The sequence below is a fragment of the Molossus molossus genome, unplaced genomic scaffold (genome assembly GCF_014108415.1).
Source record: "Molossus molossus isolate mMolMol1 unplaced genomic scaffold, mMolMol1.p scaffold_m16_p_14, whole genome shotgun sequence".
NCBI classification, from domain to species: Eukaryota; Metazoa; Chordata; class Mammalia; order Chiroptera; family Molossidae; genus Molossus; species Molossus molossus.
Genome location: NW_023425349.1, coordinates 32,727,175 through 32,750,998, shown reverse-complemented (window position 1 = coordinate 32,750,998; position 23,824 = coordinate 32,727,175). Strand labels below are relative to the sequence as shown.

At 35.7% G+C, this 23,824-nt stretch overlaps 1 protein-coding gene and 1 long non-coding RNA gene across 5 annotated transcripts in view; both read left to right on the top strand.

The window, feature by feature from the left end:
* Nucleotides 1-2,675, top strand: part of LOC118629260 — a 32,237-nt gene extending 29,562 nt beyond the window's left edge. For 2 of the 3 annotated variants that reach the window (XR_004959460.1, XR_004959461.1), the window contains exons 2-3: nucleotides 2,374-2,448; nucleotides 2,557-2,675. This is a non-coding gene — a long non-coding RNA (uncharacterized LOC118629260). Of the gene's footprint in view, nucleotides 1-874; nucleotides 917-2,373; nucleotides 2,449-2,556 lie in introns of those variants that run through there. The other variant, XR_004959459.1, reaches the window with a different exon arrangement.
* Nucleotides 1-23,824, top strand: part of ZCCHC7 (zinc finger CCHC-type containing 7) — a 219,474-nt gene that overhangs the window by 77,778 nt on the left and 117,872 nt on the right. The window lies entirely within an intron of this gene.

Here is a 23,824-nt window from a genome sequence, read left to right as displayed (position 1 = left end):
CTGTGCCAAACCAGGCAGGGTTTTTCTGTGGGTTTTTTTTTTGTTTGTTTGTTAATCCTCACCCAAGTATATGTTTTTCCATTGATATTCAGAGAGAATAGAAGGGAGGGAGGTGGGAGGAGAGGGAGAGACAGATGTCAATTGGTTGCCTCCCACAGGTACCTCAACCAGGGCGGGAGATGACCAAACCTACAACCCAGGTACATGCCTTTGACTGGGAATCGAAACTGTGACCCTTTGGGTCACAGGCTGACACTCTAACCACTGAGTAACACCAGCGAGGTTTACATGTGTTTTTGATACCATTGTAATTAGCTAGTTATTAATAACAGGAAAGAAGCAAAGAGAAGGCCAAATATTATAGGCTTGTTATTTGGACAGCTTCACCAGCAAGCTAAGACTTTACACTCCTCAGGGAGCCACCAGTCTGTTCCCTGCAGATCGCTGGGGGAAGGGACTGTACAGGGAGGAGAATAGATGCATGCCCAGTAAAATTTGGTTGACATCAGGACGGTACATGCCAGTCAGTCACACCTGGAACAGGTCATTGGCCAGAATAGACATGGCTACTGCAAGGGCACAAAATTTGAGATATTCAATCCCCTGAACAAAGAAATTTGCTTTCTTGGTTCCTTTTATTCTCTTGGGACTCTTATTGATCAGGTGCACTCTCCTGCATTTGCCCAAGTGGCCCACAGCCATGTGGACCCCCCTACACAGTGGACTAATGGACTGTAAATAGCCTGATGCTGAACTGGACCCAGCGCAACATGAAACGGAAACTCTGAACACTGGCTTTGCTTCTAGCTTTACTGAAACCCCAGCTACACTTCTTCCAGGACTGGATTAAGGGAAATGGGACTTTGGAAACCCAGAGATGTAATTCCATGCAAATAAAAATCACTTATTCTTCCATGTGAGTCTCAGAAAATTCTTTTTCTTAAGATATTATTAGGGCCCTGGCCGGTTTGGCTCAGCGGTTGGAGCGTCGGCCTGCGGTCCCGAGAGACCCGGGTTCAGTTCCCGCTGAGGGCACGTACCTCGGTTGCAGTTTGTCCCCAGCCGGTTGGTCGTGCGGGTGGCAGCCACTCGATGTGTCCCTTCACGTCGATGTTTCTCTCTCTCTCTCTTCCTCTCTCTCCCTCCTCTCTATCTGAACAAAAAGGTGTCCTTGAGTGAAGATAAAAAATAAAAATAAAAATAAAAGATATTGTTAGGACCCCACCCCTAGCACCCAGTGGGGAAGAGGACACCCCAGTTTCTCTGATAACATTTTCATTACAAAGACCACAATAAAATGTTGAAATTTTTATTCTAAATAGTCTCACATATTTTCTTAAACTTAGGGAGAAAAATATATATTTATAATTTACCTATTTATTTATTATATCTATTGCTTTTCATTGCTTCTTGAAAATATGAAGTATCCACTTGGTATCATCTTTCCTTCAGCCTGATGAATTTTTTTTTTTATCATTCTTGAAGTGCACATCTGCTTGTGATGAATTCTCAGTTTTTATTTCTCTGAAAAGCTCTTCTTGCCTTTATCGGTATTGGGGGTGATATGCTTATTGAGGTACAATTTATATATTGTAAAGTTTTCTCTATTAGGTAGAGAGTTTAATGAGTGTTGACAAATGTGTTTTTTCAATCAAGATGAAGAAAATTCTGTCACCCCCAAACATCCTGGGTCATTGGTTTGCCCTTTACTTTGATAGATCTAGAAGAGTTGTTAATTTATTTGTTCAGCTTTTTACATGTTATTAAGATGATTTTTTTTTTTATCCTCACCCAAGGACTTTTTTGCATTTATCTTCAGATAGAGTGGGAGGGAGAGAAGGAGGAAAAGAAAGAGAGAAACATCGAAGTGAGAGAGAGACATCAACTGGTTGCCACCCACACGACCCCAACCGGACCCAGACAAACTGCAACCGAGGTATGTGCCCTTAGCGGGAACCGAACCCGGGACTCTTTGGTCCATGGGCCGACGCTCTAACTGCTGAGCCAAATTGGCCAGGTCTGTTAAGATGATTTTTAAGCTCCTGATATGTAGGACCAGAAACTAGAAGTCTGCAAGCATGTTTCAGTTTACCTTAAGTATACTGATAGTTACTTTAGAATTCTTATCTGCTAATTCCAACATCTTGGTCATCCAGGATTAGTCTCCATTGGTTGCCCTTTCTCTTGAGTGTAGGTAACATTTTCTGTTTTTCTTACATCTAGCAATTAGACATTATGAATGATACATTGTTAGAGATTGGATTGTGTTGTATTTCTCTGAAGAATGTTTTTTTTTCTCTCATTTAAAAAATGTTTCTCAGAGCTAACACTACCTTGACTATATTTAAATTTCACACATTATTTTTCCTGCAGTTGACCACAGGTGGCATCTTTGCAGTCCTTTTTGCTTTAGCTGGGGTATTTGGAGTGTGTTCCACATATGCATAGGTCAGTGGTTAGTCATGTATTTGGACAGATTTTATAGAATTTTTGGAGTATGACACATGCTTCCGCTGAAGTCAAACAAACAGGTGGTGCTCTGCCTTCTTGTTTCAGCTTTCATACAGTGATGACCAGAGGCTGAAGATGGTGGGGGACAGTACAAATGCTTCAGCTCTGGGGCCTGTTGGACAGAATTGAAACCCAATTTTGGCATCTCTTAGTGGGGCATCCTCAGGCAAGTCACTTAATACTTCTGAACCTTATTTTCTGTTTTGTAAAATAAAGGAAATAGAATCTACTAGGATGAGTTGATTTTGGATGTGAGGTGTGTGTTTGTATACACATATAAATATTTCTGTTAGGAGCAGTGGTTCAGTATTTGCTAATTCATTTTTATAGTATATAATACTAGCAGCTTTATAGTATATAACTGCAGTGAATAACAAGACTCAAGCGTAATTGTTTTTATATTTTGTACAGAGTTAAGGTGTTCTCTCTCCTCTACCTTTCCCCACCCAGCAGCTAGAATGATCCTTTTACACATAAGTCAGATGTCATTTCTTTGCACAAAATTCTTCAGTGATTCTCTATTTTCCTGAGAATAATATCCAATGTCCATTCCATGGTATGAAAGGCCATATGTGATCTGGTTCTCTGTTACCTCTCTGATTTTATCTTCTATCACTATCACCTGTTATTATTCTTTTTCAGCTACACTGAGTACTGTTTTTTGAAAGTGCCAAGTTCGTTTCTGCCTTAGGGCTTTTGCATTTAGTATGCCCTCTCCTGGCTATGCTTTTTCCTCAATATTTGCATGACTATCTCCCTCACTTCTTTTAGATCTCTGCTCAGATATCATCTTACTAGAAAGGATTTCTCTGTCTTATATAAAATAGCATCTGTTCTTTACCCCATAATTCTGTATCCACTTTACCTATTTTATTTTTCCTGATAGATTGTATTGCCACCACGCATTATATGCATATGTATGAATGTATATACATGTGTATGTATGTATTTAGTTGTTTTATCTTACCTGCTAAAGCAGAAACCTTTTGGTTCATGACTTTATCCCCAGGGCCTAGAAGAGTACCTTGCTAGACACTTGAATGCATATTTGGATATATCAGATGGGGTCCACAAGAAACTATTATGTTTATAAAGGAACCCAATAGGCATATAACCAACAGCATTTAGAACTCTGTAGCGGTATGGAGAGTGGTTAGGTAGGAATGGCCTCAGGAGAGAAGGGTCTAGAGTGGACATGTTTGTGCTAAAGATTGTTTAGTGGGCTGATTACTTAGGCAAATAGTAATAATACGTGCATTCAGAAGGCTTTTTGAACTGTTGATCTCTTTATCCACCAGCGATAAAGTTTCTTTCCATTTGCCTATTTTAACTCCTTTCTGTATAATTAGCTTTTATGTGTGTGTGTGCATGTGAGTGCATGTGTATTGTTGGCAGTGGGGTTTTTTGCCTTACAGCATGGGTAAGCTTTCTTTTACCCTTTCCTGCCTCTCTGGTTTCTTGTGACCAATTTCCAGTCCTTTCCTACCAGCTTGTCTTCCCTCTAGTGGCTAGTCCTCATCTCCCTGGTTTCTTTTTTTGTCAGGGAGGGCGTTTTATATGTGCACTTTATCCCTGAATGCTGAAAGAGTACTTGTCAAACTGACAGATGGGGTGACTACTGGTTGCCACTTGACATGGAGAGCGACACCTAAAAGTCTACATTTGCAGCTGTGGGCCTTCAAGAGACGCAATGCAAGAGGTTGTACTTTATCAAGTAGAAATAACCATATTGATATATAGTATTTACGATATTAAAATGTGCCTTTTCTGTAAACTTATATTTTTCCCTCATACTCTCCATGCTAGTCTTATATCATAGATCTTTTTCATAGGATAAATAAGAGAATATAGAAAACACTAAGAGTTTTGAAGACTGGTGCCTCATTATTTTGTTCACTTATTCTGTACATCATATTATTTACCCCCTCCTTTGTTTTGACACTTGCAGCAGTTCCTTGATATTCACTGAAATATAACTCATAAAACTAGCATTTAAGGCAATTTATAATATACTTCCTATTCTACTTTTTAAAATTTCTTAACTTAGTCTCATATTCCCTATACTCTAGTCCACTGGTTTTCAAAGAATTCTTCACAGTTTCTAAAGGATTTGCTTGGACAGCTGGGGGGTCAAGTTGGCAGGATTCTGTCTCCCTTTTTTGACTAGAGCCTTTAGGATTTCATCTCTTTTGCACATTTGACTTTTTAAAAAATAGTTCTGTAACTAAAACAATGTTTGAAGGTCACTCCATTTATCAGTCTGTGTGTCTGATAGTCTGACACACACACACACACACACACACACACACGCAAAGTCCTATACTCACACTTTGTTATGGCTTTCCTATTTTTCTGTAGTTCCCTCTACCTAGAATGCTAATGTGTACAATTGATCATTTATATAGTTAGTTTTGCTGGTTACTTGGACTAATATGACAATTTTAAGCATTTTAGCTAAAAGAACTTCCAGAGAACTGGGAATTAACTATTTACATGATCAAAATGCTAAGGTTTAATATATGTTTTGTTAACTTATAGCATCGTATGCATGATGAGCAAAGACAGATACTTCTCCTAAATGTAGAAATACTAAGTCTTGAGTTTGGGCCAGATGTTTTTCAATAAATGTGTACTTCTAAGATATTGATGAATGGTGATGAGAGGAGACTTGACTTGGGATGGTGAACACACAGTACATTGTACAGATAATGTGTTGTGGTATTGTACACCTGAAACCTTTATAATTTTGTTAACCAGTGCCACCCTAATAAATTCAATATAAAGGAAAAATATATATATTGATGCAGGTTAGTGGGAGGGTGTGAATTTGGCATGTATATGGTTGTTTTACCTGTAGGTTTTGTTGTTGTTTTAATGCACACTGTATATAAAGCCAAGACAGATTACATTTGCCTTTAAAAAATTTTTTTTTCTGGTTTTATTCTAAATTTCACAGAACAGTTGTGTGTGTGTGTATGTGTGTATGTGTGTGTGTTTAATTCAAATACTTATTTGCAATCCTAGCCCTTCTTCCTAAACTCCTTGATGAAATGGTGACTTAGATTTTTTTTTCTTAACAATTACTGAACACATTTAGTTTTATGATATAGTTTTAAAAAATACATAGTGTTTTCCTTCTATCTTAGTCATAAAACACTGAATTCTCTAAAGCTGCTTTAATTCACACTAGAGGTATTTTCTTTGCATTTACCTAGCAGATAAGAAATATATTGTGCAATGGGAGTTCTTTCATTTCCACATACTTTTATTATTATTATTATTTTTAGTTTATCTTTATTTTTGATGTTTCCACATACTTTTAAAACATGTCTTTGGAAATATGATGTTAATGGTATGATAGTCATTGTTTTATATTTAATATTTTCACTGTAGAATGTTAATATGTAATTGTTATCCAACAGCCTTTAAAGGATAGTTGTTGCCAGTGTAAAACATTCAAAACCATTTCTTCCAGAAAACCTATAGCTAAAGCAGTGGTTCTCAATTGGAGGTCCTTTTGCCCCCAGAAGTCATTTTGGTAATATCTGGAGACATTTTTGGTTGTCACAGCTGAAGGGAGACACTGTTGGCATCCAGGGAGTAGAGGCCAAATATATTGCTAAATATTCTAAAATGCACAAGACAACCTCCTACAACAAAGAATTTTCTAGCTCAAAATGTCAACAGTACCAGGATTGAGAAGCACTGAACTAAAGATAAATATCAGTTTTCCACTTCACCTAAAAATGTTTATTTTAATTATAAGAGAAATATTTTTATTTTTATCTTTCTGTACAGGCATGCAGATTTAATCAGCCATTACCATAAAAATGGTTATTACATCTTACTTTAGAGAAGAGCATATCTTTAAAAAAAATTATTGCTTTTTTCCTAAAAGAAAGGTATAGTTATGAAATAGCTATCTTTTGTTTCTTTTTTTTGTTTTTTGTTTTTTTAACAAGTTTGCTATTGGTATCATTGGGATGAAATGAAAATTAGAGAATTGTACTAAATATTCCTGCCAACAATGAAAATCGAAGGTCTAGCTGTCAGCTTAAAGCAGCTAAGCCTTACTTCAGGGTCCCCATCTAATAGAATAGATCAGGTCACCTTATTGGAGGAATTACTTTCCCCTCAGGATTAATAAAGAACATGTTAATAGTTTCCACTCTCTCCTTACCACTTGTCCCTCAAACACAGTGTTAATAGTTTCTGTACTTTTATACTAACATTATACCAGTGTTAACTGCTTCTATATTCTTCTGTACCCTTCTCCATGCTCTATAAAGAACATTTAAGCCCTGGCCGGTTTGGCTCAGTGGTTAAAGCGTCGGCCTGCGGTCCAGAGAGACCCGGGTTTGGTTCCCGCTATGGGCACGTACCTCGGTTGCAGTTTGTCCCCGGCCCTGGTTGGGTCGTGTGGGTGGCGACCACTCAATGTGTCCCTTTCACATCGATGTTTCTCTCTCTCTCTCTCTCCCTCCCACTCTATCTGAACAAAAAATGGAAAAAAAAAAATGTCCTCGGGTGAGGATAAAAAAAAAAAAAGAACATTTAAAAACATGCACACACAGTAGTTTGGTTATTATTTTTACATACTTCTCAGACACGATTTTTTCACTTTTACTATATAACATTCGTTGGTTCATTTTTTTTTTTATCTTCACCCAAGGACATTTTTGCATTTATCTTCAGATAGAGAGGAAGGGAGAGAGAGAAACATCAATGTGAGAGAGACACATCGACTGGTTGCCACCCACATAATCCCAGCCGGGGCTGGGGACAAACCAAGGTATGTGCCCTTTGCAGGAACCAAACCTGGGTCTCTCTGGTCCACAGGTCGACGTTCTAACCACTGAACCAAACCGGCCAGGGCCCTTGGTTCATCAATACAGAGTTAATTTTTTTTCTTAAGAGCTATATGATATTCTATAGACTATATAGAGTGGTGTTTCAGAGTTTATTGAACTCTTAGATATTCAGTTATTTTCAGGTTTTATTTTTTACCACTTTAAACAATAATCCAAGTACATGTATACTTTTGTACTAAATTTTTTTCTAAAAATGAATTTGTTCATTATTTAGTACAAAAAAAAATAATGAGGATGATCACAAATTGTTCATTTGACTCAAGTTGTTCATTAACTTTTTTGGAATTTGTATTTGACCAATATATATATATTTCTTCTTTATTTATTTTAGAGATAGAGAAAGGGAGAGGGAGAGAGAACACCGATGGAAACAACGATGAGAGAGAACATCGATTGGCCACCTCCTGCATGCCCCCCACTGGGGATCAGGCCCACAACCTGGGCATGTGCCCTGACTGGGAATCAGACTGGCGACCTCTTGGTGCATGGGTCGATGCTCAACCACTGAGCCACACCAGTTGGGCTTGATCAGTATTTAGTTTCAAACTGTGTAATAACTTTTTGTTGTTGTTAATCCTCACCAGAGGATATTTTTTCCATTGATTTTTTTAGAGTGAGTGGAAGGTGGGGGGAGAGAAAGGCAGAAAAAGAGAGAAACATTGATGTGAAAGAGAAACTGCCTTCCGTATGCACCCCAACCAGGGATCAAACCCACAACCTATGCATGTGCCCTGACTGGGACTCAAACCTGTAACCTTTTGCTGTATTGGATGGCACGCCAACCAACTGAGCCACCCTAGCCAGAGCCATTGTTTGATTCTTTTTAAGAAAATTTTTTGCCTTTATTGATTTTGAGAGAGAGCGGGAGAGAGAAACAGAAACATCAATGACAGAGAACATCGATTGGCTGCCTCCTGCATGCCCCACATTGGTGATCTGGTCCACGACCTGAGCATGTGTCCTGACCAGGAATTGAACTGGTGACCTCTTGGTGCATGGGTCAGTGCTCAACCACTGAGCCACACCAGCCGGATAGATTCTTGTATGTGCCCTGATTGGGTATCAAACCCACGACCTTGGTGTATCGGGATGGTGCTCTAGCCAACTCGGCCAGAGCCTGAATGAACATTTTATATCATTGATCTGCAAGGCAGGATGGTATAAGGATAGGGTGGATGCATGGATTTTAGTCCTACCTATGCTGTTATTGACCAGTTAATATGCCAAGTTTTCACCTCCTGGGATATCTTTTTCTTTCCCTATTGGAAACTTGATTATTTTTCAGTTCAAAATGTTCTGATTTATTTTTTTTGGATAGTCTTTTAAAGAAGTGTATGATATATCATATATTTAATAACACTCTGTCTTTAGACGTAATGTTTTACTGACTCAGTATATAGAGTACACTGGTAGCCTTGAAAAGCCAGGTGAGAATTGGAAATGATCAATACTTTTACATAAAAGTACTTAAAGTTTTTAGGTTCTTAATCAATATTTAGTATGAGATTTGCTCAGTAGTATTTGTGTGTATATACATGTTAGAATTCATCAACCAATAGAATTATCATAGATATTTTATATATAATTATTTATTATTTTTGCCCCCCTCCGAGGTATTTGAAACCTACATTTGCAAGTAGTCTAACATAGAGATCATACTGAAATACTCATTAACACATATGAGTACACAAAGTTCAGAATACGAATTATCTAGTAGTGAGCAATGCTGCATTAAGGTAATCTTTATGTTGTCGGGTTCTTATATTAAGAACACATTTTCAAAGAAGATACTGTTTTTGGATGTACAGAAAGGGAAATAGTGAATGTTTTATTATGTTCAGTGAGCTGTGCATTTTGAAACTGCTATATGTACGAAACACTTTTATGGCAGTTTAGCCTTTCACCTGATTTCATTATGCTGTATCTATTCTAAGTCTATTCAAAGTATTTTAATTAAAAGTCCTGATTAAGAGAATATAATTTTTGAGCTGTATTTCTGAGGTGTGTGCTATTTCCCTGATCAATATATGAATGGAATTAATTATCTGGTAGCAGAATGCCTCTATGTTCCCCTACCACCCAAGATTCTTATTTTAACTTCTGGCATTAGCTGTTTTGTTTTTTTGTTTTTAGGCATTAGCTTTCCAAGCCAACATTTATTTTCATAATTATGTTTGATAATTCTATACAGTAGTTGCTGGAGGGATGTAGTTAGTGAAAACAAATTTAAGATGGTGAAGATATTCTTCTCCAACATTGCAATAATGAAGTTGAATTTCATGTCATATACTATCTTATAGTTATTTGGGGGTTTGAATCATCAAAGTCTCTGTGAAACTAATATCGCAACGTAGGCAGTTCAAGATTTCTGATGTAATCTTAAAAAATATGATGCAGGAAAATACAAACTTTATTTTATAGATTAAAGCTCTCCCTGTGTTATATTAAATTTTAATAACATTGATATTCTGCTTACTTTATGAAACCTTTTATTACAGACAGTTATGAATATGAACATCTCATTTGACTACTGATGAACAGAGGGAAAAATCTAAATTAAAACTTTAAATACCACTATTTAATTACCCAAATGGCTTTGACTGTGTTAAAGAGTGCCTGGGATTATTCTGTTTTTCAATTTGTTTTAATGCTTCCTTGGTAAAAGCTGATGGATTCCCAGGCCCATTGCTGTCACTGATGAACTATATAAAGATAAATGACATTATGGTAAATTCCACTTAATGACACATTTTTAATTTTCAGAACACAGGCATTTTCAGGCTAGTGAATGAAGGCTAATTACCTCAAGATCAGAACAAAATAACTCCTCATTTCGAAAGATAATAGAAAAGAAATGTTGCAGATTAATGATGCTATTTATCTTTAAAGGAAAAAAATTTTATCTTTATCCAGATAGCATAGCTCCCTGAGGAGCATGGTTATAAAATGAATCTGAAGTCGCAACTTAATAGGTTATTAAAATTGTTTGAGTGCAAGCTCTCCTGCTTTAGTCTTTCCATAAATTTAAATTGAAGGTCTGCTGTATTCAAAAAGGAGCAGCTTGTTTATGAGGCCAGAGGGAGCAACATACGTTACTGACAAAAGATGCACTTAACCTTATTCTAATATCTTGCTTTTTTATTTCTCTGAATGAAACTCAACTATTTGAGAAAGTATTTTCAAATTTGTTACCTCTCATAATACCTAAGTGGAAGAACCACACTTGGGCTTGTTTAATTTAGGTTTAAAATAAAAATGAAAGCGCTAAGTGCATAAAGCCTTTACTAAATACATATAAATCAATTTGTAATCTGATTTAATTGCACATGTGTGTATAAATACATATGTATATTTTTTAACATTTTAATTTTGTTATCTAAGTAAGAGGAAAATATCTTGGCCTGTGAGGTTGTGGTTTTGTAGTCACAGTTGGAATTTATGTAGGAATTGTTCAATAAATCATTATTCACAGTTAAAGGATTAGCAATAATCCTTTTGCTACACTCCCACACAAGTAACAAAGTAGGACTCAGAGAATATTACTTGATCATAGTGGCTTTAAACTGTTTCTGACATCCTAAACTCCTGTTTTTTGCTCTAGGTAATATAACTATTATTTCTTTACTAACCAAGGAATATAGCATTTTCTATAATTTCCATTTTTGTCCCTTAGATAATACATGATTTTCTTATATATTGATCATATTTCTGAGCCACAGAAAAATATTTGTGACCATGAAAAGAAATTAGTGTGTTTCTTGCACCTGAGAGAAATTTCAGTATATTATTATGAGATAATTGTTTTACTTCTTTTCTATTTTATCTGCTCTAAATAGTTTTAAGACATGTTTTATCTTATAGGGACAATAGTATACTTTTAACACACAGCATTATTTTCACATGACATTTTCTGTTAAGATATTTCATTAGAAAAGTTAAGAAAGGAATTCTGTGTAATTATAATTGCAGCATACATTTGAATTTATGTTAACTATTATAAAGTCTCTTCTTTATTTTTAAAGTGCTCTTTTAAAATAGTTTTGACTCTATAGGTTGGAGTAATTTCTAACAAAATAATTTTAAATTATTGAGTCTGAAATCAATTAGTCATATCAACTAAAAACTCAAGGAAAGTACTAAAAAATGTACTTTGTGTCAAATCCTCTAACTGTCCTAATATTAGTACTTAATTATTATTATTTATTTGAAATTTCCAACAATATTTCTACCAGGCTTTCTTTATTCTTTATTTGCTATAGGTGTAATCTTACAGTGACTTTGGGAGATAAACTAATAAAAATTTTGAAAGTTATTTCTTATAGACAGAGATAGTCCTACAGTGAAAACAAAAATAATGATTTTTCTTAATATTAAAATAATTTTCTTACAAAATATCTTATTTATGATTCTTAAAAACAGTATTTGCAAATGTGGAAAAAATATTTCTTGCATATGAGAGAATTTCAGCAGTTCATCATTTGTATTCTCTAAAACCATTTTCAGTTTAGCAAGCAGTATATGCTATAAACCTGTGTGTTATTTCACAGTGATTATTTGAGGGTTTCTTGATTTACTCTGTCTCAATCATTTACAAATATAAAATTTTTTAGCCCTGACCGGTCAGCGGTTAGAGCGTCGGCCTGCAGTCCAGCGAGACCCGGGTTCGGTTTTCGCTAAGGGCATGGTACCTAGGTTCCAGTTTGTCCCTGGCCCTGGTTGGGTTGTGCGGGTGGCAACCACTCGATATGTCCCTTTCACATTGATGTTTCTCTCTCTCTCTCTCCCTCCCACACTATCTGAACAAAAAACGAAAAAATGTCCTCGGGTAAGGATAAAAAATAAATATATATATAAAATTTTTTAGGAATTCAAGCAGCCTTTAATTAAGCATATAACCATATACATCACAGTAATATAAAGACAGGAACTCCAGTACTTTAACACATTATAAAACCTTTTTTTAAAAATTTTAATTGATTAAAATGGATACTTAGAATATATGTAATGTATATTCTCTATGTGATTCTTATACTTTAATTTTAAAAAAGACCTCGTAATTACTGTTATAATAACATACATTGAAATATTTTAGAGCATTAATAATATTATTTATGCTCCTAACTTATCTTTCTCAATTATTGCTATTTAAAAACATTTTCCAACACTCTCTCTTACCTAGCCTTCTTCAGTAAAGATGAATTCATTCTAAAGACATTTATATGCAACAAATAGAAAATATAAGGAGTTATTAGTGTTATATTTTAGAGTTAGCAGTAATCCTGTCTTAATATTAGTACTTAATTATTATTATTGAATATATGGATATGAAAATAACATTTTTCTAAATATACATGTTTTTACGTCTACTGATGATGACCTTGAATGAATATTCTATTTGGAAAATCTCTGCTTAGGGGCTTTCAACATTTATTCCTTTGATGTGCACTTTGAAAATTCTGTTCTCTAAAGCAAGTCATTGATACTTTAGACTTAACCCATTTCTAGTGTGTTTTTTTTTTTCCTGACAAATTTTGATATTACAGTCTAGCAGTGACCCGTAAAAATCATATGGAAAAGGGACAAATTTAGGGCCATGGAGTTACAGATCATGGTTTCATAGCAAGGATCACAAGCTAGTTACTGTAATACTTCATTCAAAATTCTGGAATTTTGTTTGGATTTATTTATGTAAAGATGGATGTAGGTATAAAGAGTCTTGACAGGACAAAAAACAAATCATTGTTGATTTAGACACTCAAATCCAATCAGAATAATAAGGCCCTATCAAAAGTCACAAATCACAATAATGTGCTTTACCTTCCCACTTGATTGCTAACTGACTCCCAGAGTTAATTATCATGGTTTAATGGTTTACAATCAGGAGTTGAAATCTGGATTATAATTTTAGCACTGGTTTTAGCATTCTCTGTGATCATAGATAAATTCTCTGCCTCTCTGTGGGTCTGTTTTTTCACCTTTATAAGTGAGGGGTTTAAACATAATCACATTGCATTGTACAGCAGAATAAAGACAGTTTCTTCAAGAAATGGTGTTGGGAAAATTGGACAGGTACATGCAAGAAAATGAAACTAGACCACCAACTTACACTGTACACAAGAATAAACTCAAAATGGATAAAAGACTTACATGTAAGTCGTGAAACGATGAAAGTACTAGAAGAAAATGTAGGTAGCAAAATCTCAGATATCACATATAGCAGAATGTTCACCAATACATTGCCTAGGGCAAGAGACACAAAGGAAAATAATCAACAAATGGAACTATATCAAACTAAAAAGTTTCTGCACAGCAAAAGAAACTAGCATCAAAGTGAAAAGGGAACCCACTATATGGGAGAACATATTTGCCAATGATACATCAAATACGGGGTTAATATCTAAAATATATAAAGTTCTCATACAACTCAACAAAAGGAAGACATATAATCCAATTAAAGATGGGCAGAGAACCTGAATAGACACTTCTCCAAACAGGACATACAAATGGCCAAGAGACATGAAAAAATGCTCAACATCACTAATCATCTGAGAGATGCAAATTAAAACAACAATGAGGTATCATTTCACACCTGTCAGAATGGCTGCCATCAACAAGTCATCAAACAAGTGCTGGTGAGGGTGTGGAGAAAAGGGGACTCTAGTACACTGCTGGTAGGAATGCAGAAAATGGTGCAGCCACTATGGAAAACAATTTGGTATTTTCTCAAAAAATTAAAAATTGAACTGCCATTTGACCCAGTGATCCCTCTTCTAGCAATATAATCCTAAGAAGCCTGAAACACCAATCAGAAAGAGTATACCTACCTCTGTGTTCATAGCAGCACTGTTTACAATAGCTAAGATCTGGAAACAACCAAGTGTCCATCAGTAGATGAGTTGATAAAAAAGCTGCGGTACATTTATACAATGAAATGCAGCTGTAAGAAAGATCTCTTATCTAATGAGACAACATGGAGGAACCTGGAGAGTATTATGCTAAGTGAAATAAGCCAGCCAGAGAAAGACAAGTATCATATGATCTCACTTATTTGTGGAATATAATGAACAAAATAAGCTGACAAACAAAATAGATCCAGAGACATGGAAGTAGGGAACAGACTGACAAACCTCAGAGGGAAGAGGGGTGGGGGATCGGGAAGAGGTAAAAAATTTATATGCAGCCCTGGCAAGTTTGGCTCAGCAGTTAGAGCGTTGGCCTGCGGACCAGAGAGATCTGGATTTGGTTCCTGCTAAGGGCACGTACTTGGGTTGCAGTTTGTCCCTGGCCCCAGTTGGGGTTGTGTGGATGGCAGCCAGTCGATGTGTCTCTCTCACATCAATGTTTTTCTCTGTTACCCCCTCTCTTTCTCCCGCTCTATCTGAAGATAAATGCAAAAATGTCCTCAGGTGAGGATAAAAAAAGAATTTATATGCATATTTGTATAACCAGTGGACACAGACAATAGTGTGATGAAGGTGGAGTGGAGGGGCAGGGGCAGGGAGAAGGGTGTTAATGGGAGAAAAAAGGAAGGACATCTGTAATACTTTCAACAATAGATTTTTAAAAGTTGCATTGTACATAGTCTTAGAGGGAGGAAGAGTGAATGGATATTAGAGAGGGCAGGTCTCTCTGTACTCTATATTCCCCTTTCCTACCTTATCTATTTAACAAGAGCAACTCTAGTTTTTTGTTTGTTTTCTAGATTGGGACTCTGGTTAAGGTTTGACTGAGAGAAGGAAACTTACTTAAAAAAAAAAACAGGAAAGAAAGTTTTAAAATCACTCTAACCTAGGTCAAAAATTGGCAAACTATGGCCCATTGTCCAAATCTGGCTCAGCACCTGTTTTTGTGAAGAAAGTTTTATTGGGACACAGTCCCACTCATTTGTTTACATATTGTCGATGTCTGCTTTTGTGGCATAGTGGAGTAGTGTTATATGCACACAAAGCTAAATATTTATCTAGCACTTTTCAAAAATAAGTTTGCTGATTTCTGGAGTAGGTACTCAGCAATCTTATACCTGTGAATTATTTCCTAGAGATTGCTTCATGCTTCACTTCTACTATATGCAGTTGTCCTTCCCAGACTGTGCACTAATTCTTAACTGAATTCCTCTTGTTTTAAAGCATTATTTAGGACTAATTTTTTTTTTTTTTTTATCCTCACCCGAGGACATTTTTCCTTCTTGTTGTTGTTCAGATAGAGTGGGAGGGAGAGAGAAGAAGAGAGAGAGAGGGAAACATCGACATGAAAGGAACACATCGAGTGGTTGCCACCCGCGCGACCAACCAGGGCCAGGGACAAACTGCAACCGAGGTACGCGACCTGAGCGGGAACCGAACCCGGGTCTCTCTGGACCGCAGGCCGATGCTCTAACCGCTGAGCCAAACTGGCCAGGGCAGGACTAATTTTTATGAAATAATGCCTAACCATTCAAGTTCTTTATTTCATAGCACTTTTTGAAGACCAGTTAATTATTTTGTGCTTATTTGTCCTGAAGGATATAAAAGGAAATACTGTTACAGGAAAATGTTTCATAGTCCCAGGTTAATTGGATAGGCAATATAAATACATCTAAAATGATTATAGGATATTTAAGATATAATCTGGTAAATTTTCAGATTATGTGAGTCTAAAAATGTTTAGTAGAAGTTTGGGGAAAGTCAACATGACAGGAATTGTTCATTAAAGTTTTTATGTTGTTTTCTATTTTTTAAGAGACGCGACTTGAAAAGGGGCTTCTAAAGGCCAGACAGAATTTGAATAGCTATCAAGGAAGTCAGGGATATACATTGAAGTAGTGGAAATGAGGCTGTGTTGGTAAGGAAGGAGAAGATAGATTACTAGATGGCAGGTGATGTGGTAGACACTTTAAAATCATATTGTGTTCATAAGTAAGGAAGTGATAAAATCATTATATATGAAAGTGATCAGTGAGACCAGTTAGACAGCTACTGGTCAGTCCTATGCTAAATACTTCAAAAATTAGGTAGAATTTACAATATCACATGTTTTTAAGGAACTTCTGATCTGGATAGATGATCAGTCATCTATTGGGGAAGGCTATCTGGTTGTGTCCAGTGTGAGTTATTAAGTAGTTTGAAGAAGGGAAAAATTACAGCCCTGAAAAACTGTACAGCTAGCATTTGTGCTGGGCCTTGAAGAGTGAGGAGTACTTGGTAGATAGAATTCATATAGGTAGAGTAAAGGGTATTGTTGGGAGGGAAAAGGAAGTGAACAAAGATGTTGAGATAAACATTGTTTTGTATGAAGAACAATAAGGAGAGAAATCTGAGTTAGGTTGAAATTTGAGTATAAGAGTAATGAAGTTGGGAAAATAAGGAATTCTGGGCATGGTTTTGTAAAGACTGAATGCAAGCTGAACAAGTTGGATTTCTCTGCAACTTTTTCAGACTTGTCTCCCTATGCAAGTAGTGGAACTGTGTCTTTAAGCAGAAGTTGCTAATAACCTCAATGTGTAAAAGAGATTAAAGCAGAGTGGACTTGATTGACTCAGGTTGAAGAGCATGGAGCCTCACTTAACAAGTCCCCCCAAGTAGTCATAGAGGCACATGGTTGAAACCCATATTGCTCTGTGGAACACAGTTAGAAAAATACTGTTCTAATCCTTGCAAAGCTGTTAAAAGTTTGAATGGGTCTAGTGAAATGTCAGCAATGTGATTAACCCACAGGCATGAAGGATAGAGTAGGAGAAACCTGAAATAAAATGATTATAGTACTAGAGATTTAAGGACCTGAGCAAGGAAGAGAACAGGAATAAGATTAGCATACTGAAATCATCTGTAATGTGGCAGTTATGATTATGAATGAGATCACTAAGATCAAATATGTGAATAAACAATGGATAAGGAAAACCATTTAGGATACTGGAAGGAGAGAAAATAGTAAAGCATATATAAACAGGAAAGGATAATAGAAAAACTATGGATCTATTTTAAGGCAAAGGTAGTCAATACTGGATTCTACAGAGAATATGGAAACTAATTTTGAAGTGAGTCATTGGTTGGTAAGTACACAGTTGTATGTGTGTGTTTTGTTGTTGTTTATAGCTTTGGAACTATTTGGCCATACTTCTTTTAATGTTATTTTTCCTTTTTTTTTTTTTTTAGTTTTTTAAACATAATTTTTGTTATTGGGATAAAATTTAAATATGGTGAAGTGCATACATGTTAAATGTACAATTTGATAATATTCATAAATGCATGCATAGGGTTGCATTATGATTTTCCTGGGCCCCAGGTGTGCCCCCTACTTCATAAAAATATTAAAATTATATTCTATGAATGTGTTGGTAGATCAACCAAAACTCACAGTTCTTAAAAATACAAAAATGTGGTTTCTGTGAATAAAGATAATAATAATAAGTAACTAGATTAACAAGAATGAGAGAACAGAGAGAGTAAACTCAAGAAAAAGTGAAAGAAAAATGGGATTTGTTTATTAATTGAATATAGGAAATTAATGGAAGGAGAGTGAAACATGACTCCTAGAAATTATCTTAGCGGGTTTTTTTGTTTTTTGTTTTCTTTTCATAAAATAGTTTTTCTTTATTGACTTTACAGAGAGGGAGAGAGAGATAGAAACATCAATGAGAGAGGACATCGATTGGTTGCCTCCTGCATGCCCCCACTGGGGATCAGGCCCACAACCTGGGCATGTGCCCTGGCCGGGAATCAAACCAGAGACCTCTTGGTTCATGGGTCAATGCTCAACCAGTGAGCCACACCTACTGGGTTCTTAGTGTTTTGTTTTTGATTTATTGTAAACTACAAATTTAGAAATTAGTATAATATGAAAATATGAAGCAAATGTCATTCATGTTGCTCTGTGTAAGTCCTTGTACTAAGTTCTATGACAGATTCAAAAGTAAATCAGATGTGACTATCTCACTTCAAAATATGTGTCATGTTTAACAGCAAAGCAAATAAACAGAACCTCAGAATAAACTTAAGATGAAATGTATGGAATCTTTGAAGAATACTATAAAAGTCAACTGAGATGGTAAAGAGTTGAACAAATGGAGAAACACACCTAATTCCTGGATGAAAGACCCTATTATTAAGATCCCAGTTCTCCACAAATTCATTTATAATTATAACAACCTTAGAGCAAAATTTCAAAAGGATAATTTTTTTTGCTGAGTACTGATCTGTGCATGTGTTGAGAGGAAATTCCCTGCGGCTGCACAAGGACTAACTAGATGGTCATGCAAAGGATTTACAATTACACATTTTCCTCTCAACCCTGCTTTTGCTGCATCGAGTTTGGGTATATTGTGTTTTTGTTTTTTATTCTCTTCCAAGTGTTTTCTAAACTTGCTCAGTGCTGTTTTCTTTGGTCTGTTTATTTAAGAATATGTTATTTAAGAATATGTTGTTTAGCCCTGGCCGGTTTGGTTCAGCGGTTAGAGCGTCGGCCTGCGGTCCTGAGAGACTAGGGTTCGGTTCCCGCTAAGGGCGCCGTACCTCGGTTGCAGTTTGTCCCCGGCCCTGGTCGGTTGTGCGGGTGGCAGCCACTCGATGTGTTCCTTTCACATCGATGTTTCTCTCTCTCTCTCTGTTCCTCTCTCTCCCTCCCACTCTACCTGAACAAAAAATGGAAAAATGTCCTCGGGTGAGGATTTAAAAAAAAAAGAATATGTTGTTTAAGCCCTGGCCAGGTGGCTCAGTTGTATGGAGTATCAATCATCCCATACACCAAAAAGGTTTTGGGTTCGATTCCCAATCAGAGCACATACCTAGGTTGCAGGTTTGATCCCTGGTCAGGACACACATGGGAGGTAACCAATCGCTGTTTCTCTCTCACATCGATATTTCTCTCTTTCTACCTCTCCCTTTCTCTCTGTCTAAAATCAATGAAAACATATTTTAAAAATAAATAAAAATTTTAAAAATGCAGTATTATAGAAAACAAACTGAGATTTTATTTATTTATATTTTTGTTAATCCTCACCCAAGGATATTTTTTCATTAATTTTTTCAGATAGAGTGGGAGGGAGGAAGGGAGGGAAGGGGAGAAAGAGAAATATCTGTGAGAGAGACACATTGATCGGTTTCCTCCTGCACGAACCCCACTGGGACCATGTATCAAAACTGCAACCCAGGTACATGCCCTTGACTGGGAATCAAATCTGTGACCCTTCAGTACACAGGTTGATGCTCTAACCACTGAGCCAAACCAGCCAGAGCAAAACTGTGAGATGTTAACAATTATATCAAATTGACATTTTTGTAATTTGAATCAACTTTGATTACTTATTTGATCAAATTTATTCTAATTTTGGCATTTTATATATTTCATATTTTAGAAATAAATTTAAAATGAATTTACTTTCATTAAAAATATTAACATTCCTTTGTTGTCAACTAAGTAGTAATAAAAAGGCATATAAAAATAAATTATATCTTTAGTATCTAGTATAGGTATTCTAAGCAGTGTTTAGAAATTGGATTTTCTCACATTGGTAATTTTTTTGTTTTACAACCATTACTGAATATGTAGTGTTAATGGCATACAACACTTACATTAGATCTGAAAGTAGATTGCTCTATACCTTGTTTTCCTATAAGATCAAATGTCCAATCCACCTAGCTTTTTTTGTAGTTTTATTTTGAAATATTTTAAATCTATAGAAACTTATAGGAATAATACAGTTTACTCCATTTTACCCTTCACTTAGATATTTAATAATTGTTAACATTTTTGCCACAATTGATTTCTCTTAACTTCTGTCTCTCCTTTTTCCCCTTCTATACACACACACACACACACACACACAATTATTATTACATATTGGGGGTTAATTAGTTGAAAATAACTTGCAAAGATTATGTCCTTTTATCCCTAAGTATTTCAGAACTGATATTCTATCTTACATAGCCATGGTATAGTTAGCAAATTCAAGAAATTTAATATTGATAAAATTATTTTATCTAATGTAGAGTACAAATTAAAATTTCACCAATTATGTATGTCTTTTACTGCATTCTGTTTCTAGCCCTCTTGCCTCCTTTCAAACCATGATGTATTCCAGGATCAGGTATTACATTTAGTTGCCTTTTGAGTCTCCTTTAATCTTGAACAGTTTGTCAGTTTTTGTTTTTCAAGTTATTGATGCTTTAGAAATTTTTATAATGAGTTGTTTTGTAGACTCTCCTTTAACTTGGGCTTGTCATAAGTAGATTCAGGTTATGTATTTTTTTGGCAGGGATACTATGTAAGAATGTGTTTTCATTACATTACATCAGGGAGTTCATGTCTCAGTTTGTCCTGTTATTGGTGTTAACTTTGATCATTTGATTAATATGGTTTTACCACAGTAAGAGTACACTTATTTTCTTCGTAAACAGTCTATGGAAAACAGGATATTCATATCTTTCCAGATATTTTGAAATGATGTGAATATCCTGTTTTTCAAAAAACTTTAACCTAGTGGTTTTAGCATCCATTGATAATTTGTGCCTAAATCAATTAATGCTGTTGTGATTTAATTCACCAAATTTTACATGCACAATTTTTAAAGGCTTCTATAGAAAAATACTATATGCATATGTAAATATAACAATAAAATACTTGTAAAATTAAGAATAGCCATAACATGGTATTTGTGCTAGTTTCTTGTTGTTGCTATAACAAATGACCACAAACTTCGTGGCTTAAAACAACAGAAATTTATTCTGTCATAGTTCTGGAGGCCAGAAGTTCAAAATCAATATTACTGGGCAAAAATCAAGGTGTTAGTTAGCAAGGCTGCACTCCTTCTTGAGGGAAGAATCTGTTTCTTTCCTCTTCCAGTTCTAGTGGCTGCCAGTATTCCTTGGCATTTGATCATGTCACTCGAGTCTTCAAGGGCAGCATTGTCAAATCTCTCTCTGTTCTGTCTTCTCTTCTGTCTCAAATCTCCCTCTGCCTCCCTCTTGTAATTGCATTTATTTATGTTATTTATTCCAAATGCTAGATTTCCCCTAATTAACCCCAGAAGCTCTTTAGGGTTCGTTTGTGTTTTTCTTTAGACTATCTCGTTTTACTCTACCCTCTAAGGATAGGAATTAAGATAATAATTTTGAATGCTGTTGTTTTCCTCAGTAAATTTTAAGCAGATGATCTGGAATAAATGTAGACTCTACCTGTACTTTCTCCTTTTTTTGGCTTTTGTACTTCCTATTGGATTTAGTGGTATCATATACTTATAAAGGTTGCTTTTTATTAATTATGATTGGTCTCCTTATTAAGGGGACTTTTTGCAAATGTTGTTTTTCTTAATTGTAGACAAATATCAAGTGAGAAATGACAACTCGGAGCCTATAGAGATTATGTTCCCCTTCAGGACTGATTCTATAGTCTGTCCATACATCCTGCATTACTTACCTTGTTTAGTGGCCAGGTCAGGTAACCATAAAATAAATACATCCCTAAATCAGGCATTCATCCACCCCTTTCAACATTGCTATGGAGGCAGGGAATTACTGGGAATAACGGAGAGCTACCATATAAAAGAATGACATGAAATTGACAGGATCAAGAGTAGATGAGAGAGGCTTTAGTAATCTGGGCTCTTGGTTACAAATAAAAAATCAGATCCAAAGGAAAGGAAGGGAAGAGGTGGAGTAGAAGGAGGAAAAGAGGAGGGTAGAGGGGAAAGATAAATCTAGGCATTTATCTGGCTTTAGCATAGCTGGATTTTTCTAGATCTAATCTAAAGACCTAAGCATTAACACTCTCTCCCTCTTTTTTCATTTCTGCTTTCCTCTGTGCTGGCTTCATTCTTAGGCTAGCTCTCATTGGAGAAAAATGACTTTTGGCAGCTTCAGACTTACATGGTCCTTAACACCTACCTATGTCTCATACAGAGAGTGCCTTTTTTCCAATAATTCCGGTAAAAGCTCTGCAAAGTTCTGTCAGTGGCTCAGCTTGGTTATTTCTGATCTAATCAGTGGGATCTAATGCTTGGATTGGTCAGGTTTGAATATTGTACTCATCCCTTTAATGGGGTTATGAAGAGGGGTGAAGTGGGGAGGAGTGATCATCACTCATCATCATCCAAAACATACAGAATGATTTTCCATTAAGAAACACAGAGACAGAGAATGGGTGCTAAGGAGGTAAAATAGTTATCTATTATAAGGCCAAATTGTAGCACATTTGGTATTTGATGCAGAATCCTATATGCATTGTACACTCAATAATTTTTGAATAAAACATGTAAATAGTCTTTTTGAAAATTTCAGTGATGTTTTTTTCAAGGCTCTTGTATCTGTCATTTAAATTTCTCAGTAACCAGATGGAAATATTTTAGCATTTCTTTCAACAATTATTTATTGAATGTTTGCTACACTATTCTACCTGCAGTATCATTTAATCTTTTCAAAGGTTATATATAATTTTTAAAATAACTTATATGTATATATAGAGCTAGATTTCAAGACAACTTTAAAGTGATTTTTTTTCATATTTTATCTCAATATGTCAACTAACCAGGCTAAAAGATTTATGCAAGCCAAGGAACACCAAGTTATATTTTAAAACATATTTTAACCAAGGATCACAGGCTATCTCCTTACCTTTTATTTATCTAAAATGCTATGTGATTTTTAATGCCTACACAAAGCATACAGTAAGCCTCATCTGGAAGACCTATGCATAGCACAGTGCGGCTACTCAATTTATCTACCTTGGAAGGATGAAAGGCTAAGTTGAAAAATCATTTATCAGTTCCACTTCAGTTGTTACATTTTTGCTTCAGAAACATCATTCATCTCCTGAGTCTCATAATCTCTTGCCTTTGAGGTTGTTTCATAGACATGCTTTCACTCAAATGCCTTCAATTTGAACTTCTTCAAGAGGGGTGCCTATCTCCCAGAAGTTGCCTCCAGGGACTAGTTTACAGCTGTTATTGCAGCTCCTCCCACCTAGCTTGTTGAAGCAAGTTCTTTTACCAAAGGCATGTCTAATAGGAAACCACTACTAGTCAAGTCATACAGCAACTTTGAAGACTGAGCACCCATCCTGGTGTTTCTTAAAAAGAAGACACAACAACAAAACCAGTAAGAATGCCCAGGATGCACTTCAGTCCTTCAAAATGAACTTCAACATGCCCCCACTTTCATGTTTTGAATGTGAATGAATGGATCCACTGGAATGAGATTATACTTTTGGCTTTACATAATAATAATTCTCAGAAATGTATTTGGCCATATTCCTGTCAGATTCACAAGCCCTAATTGGAATTATTTGTGCTGTTTTTCTAGCAAGATTTAAGTTTTCAAGAAGAGGGAATGATTTTGTCCACATGTTCAGGGTTCTGTTTTCTTTTTGTTCCCCCAACTTCCTTCACCTTTACTATATCGCTTGGTTTTTCTTTTCAATTAAAAAAAATTTTTTTTCTATATTGATTTTAGAAAGAGAGGAAGGGAGAAGGAGAG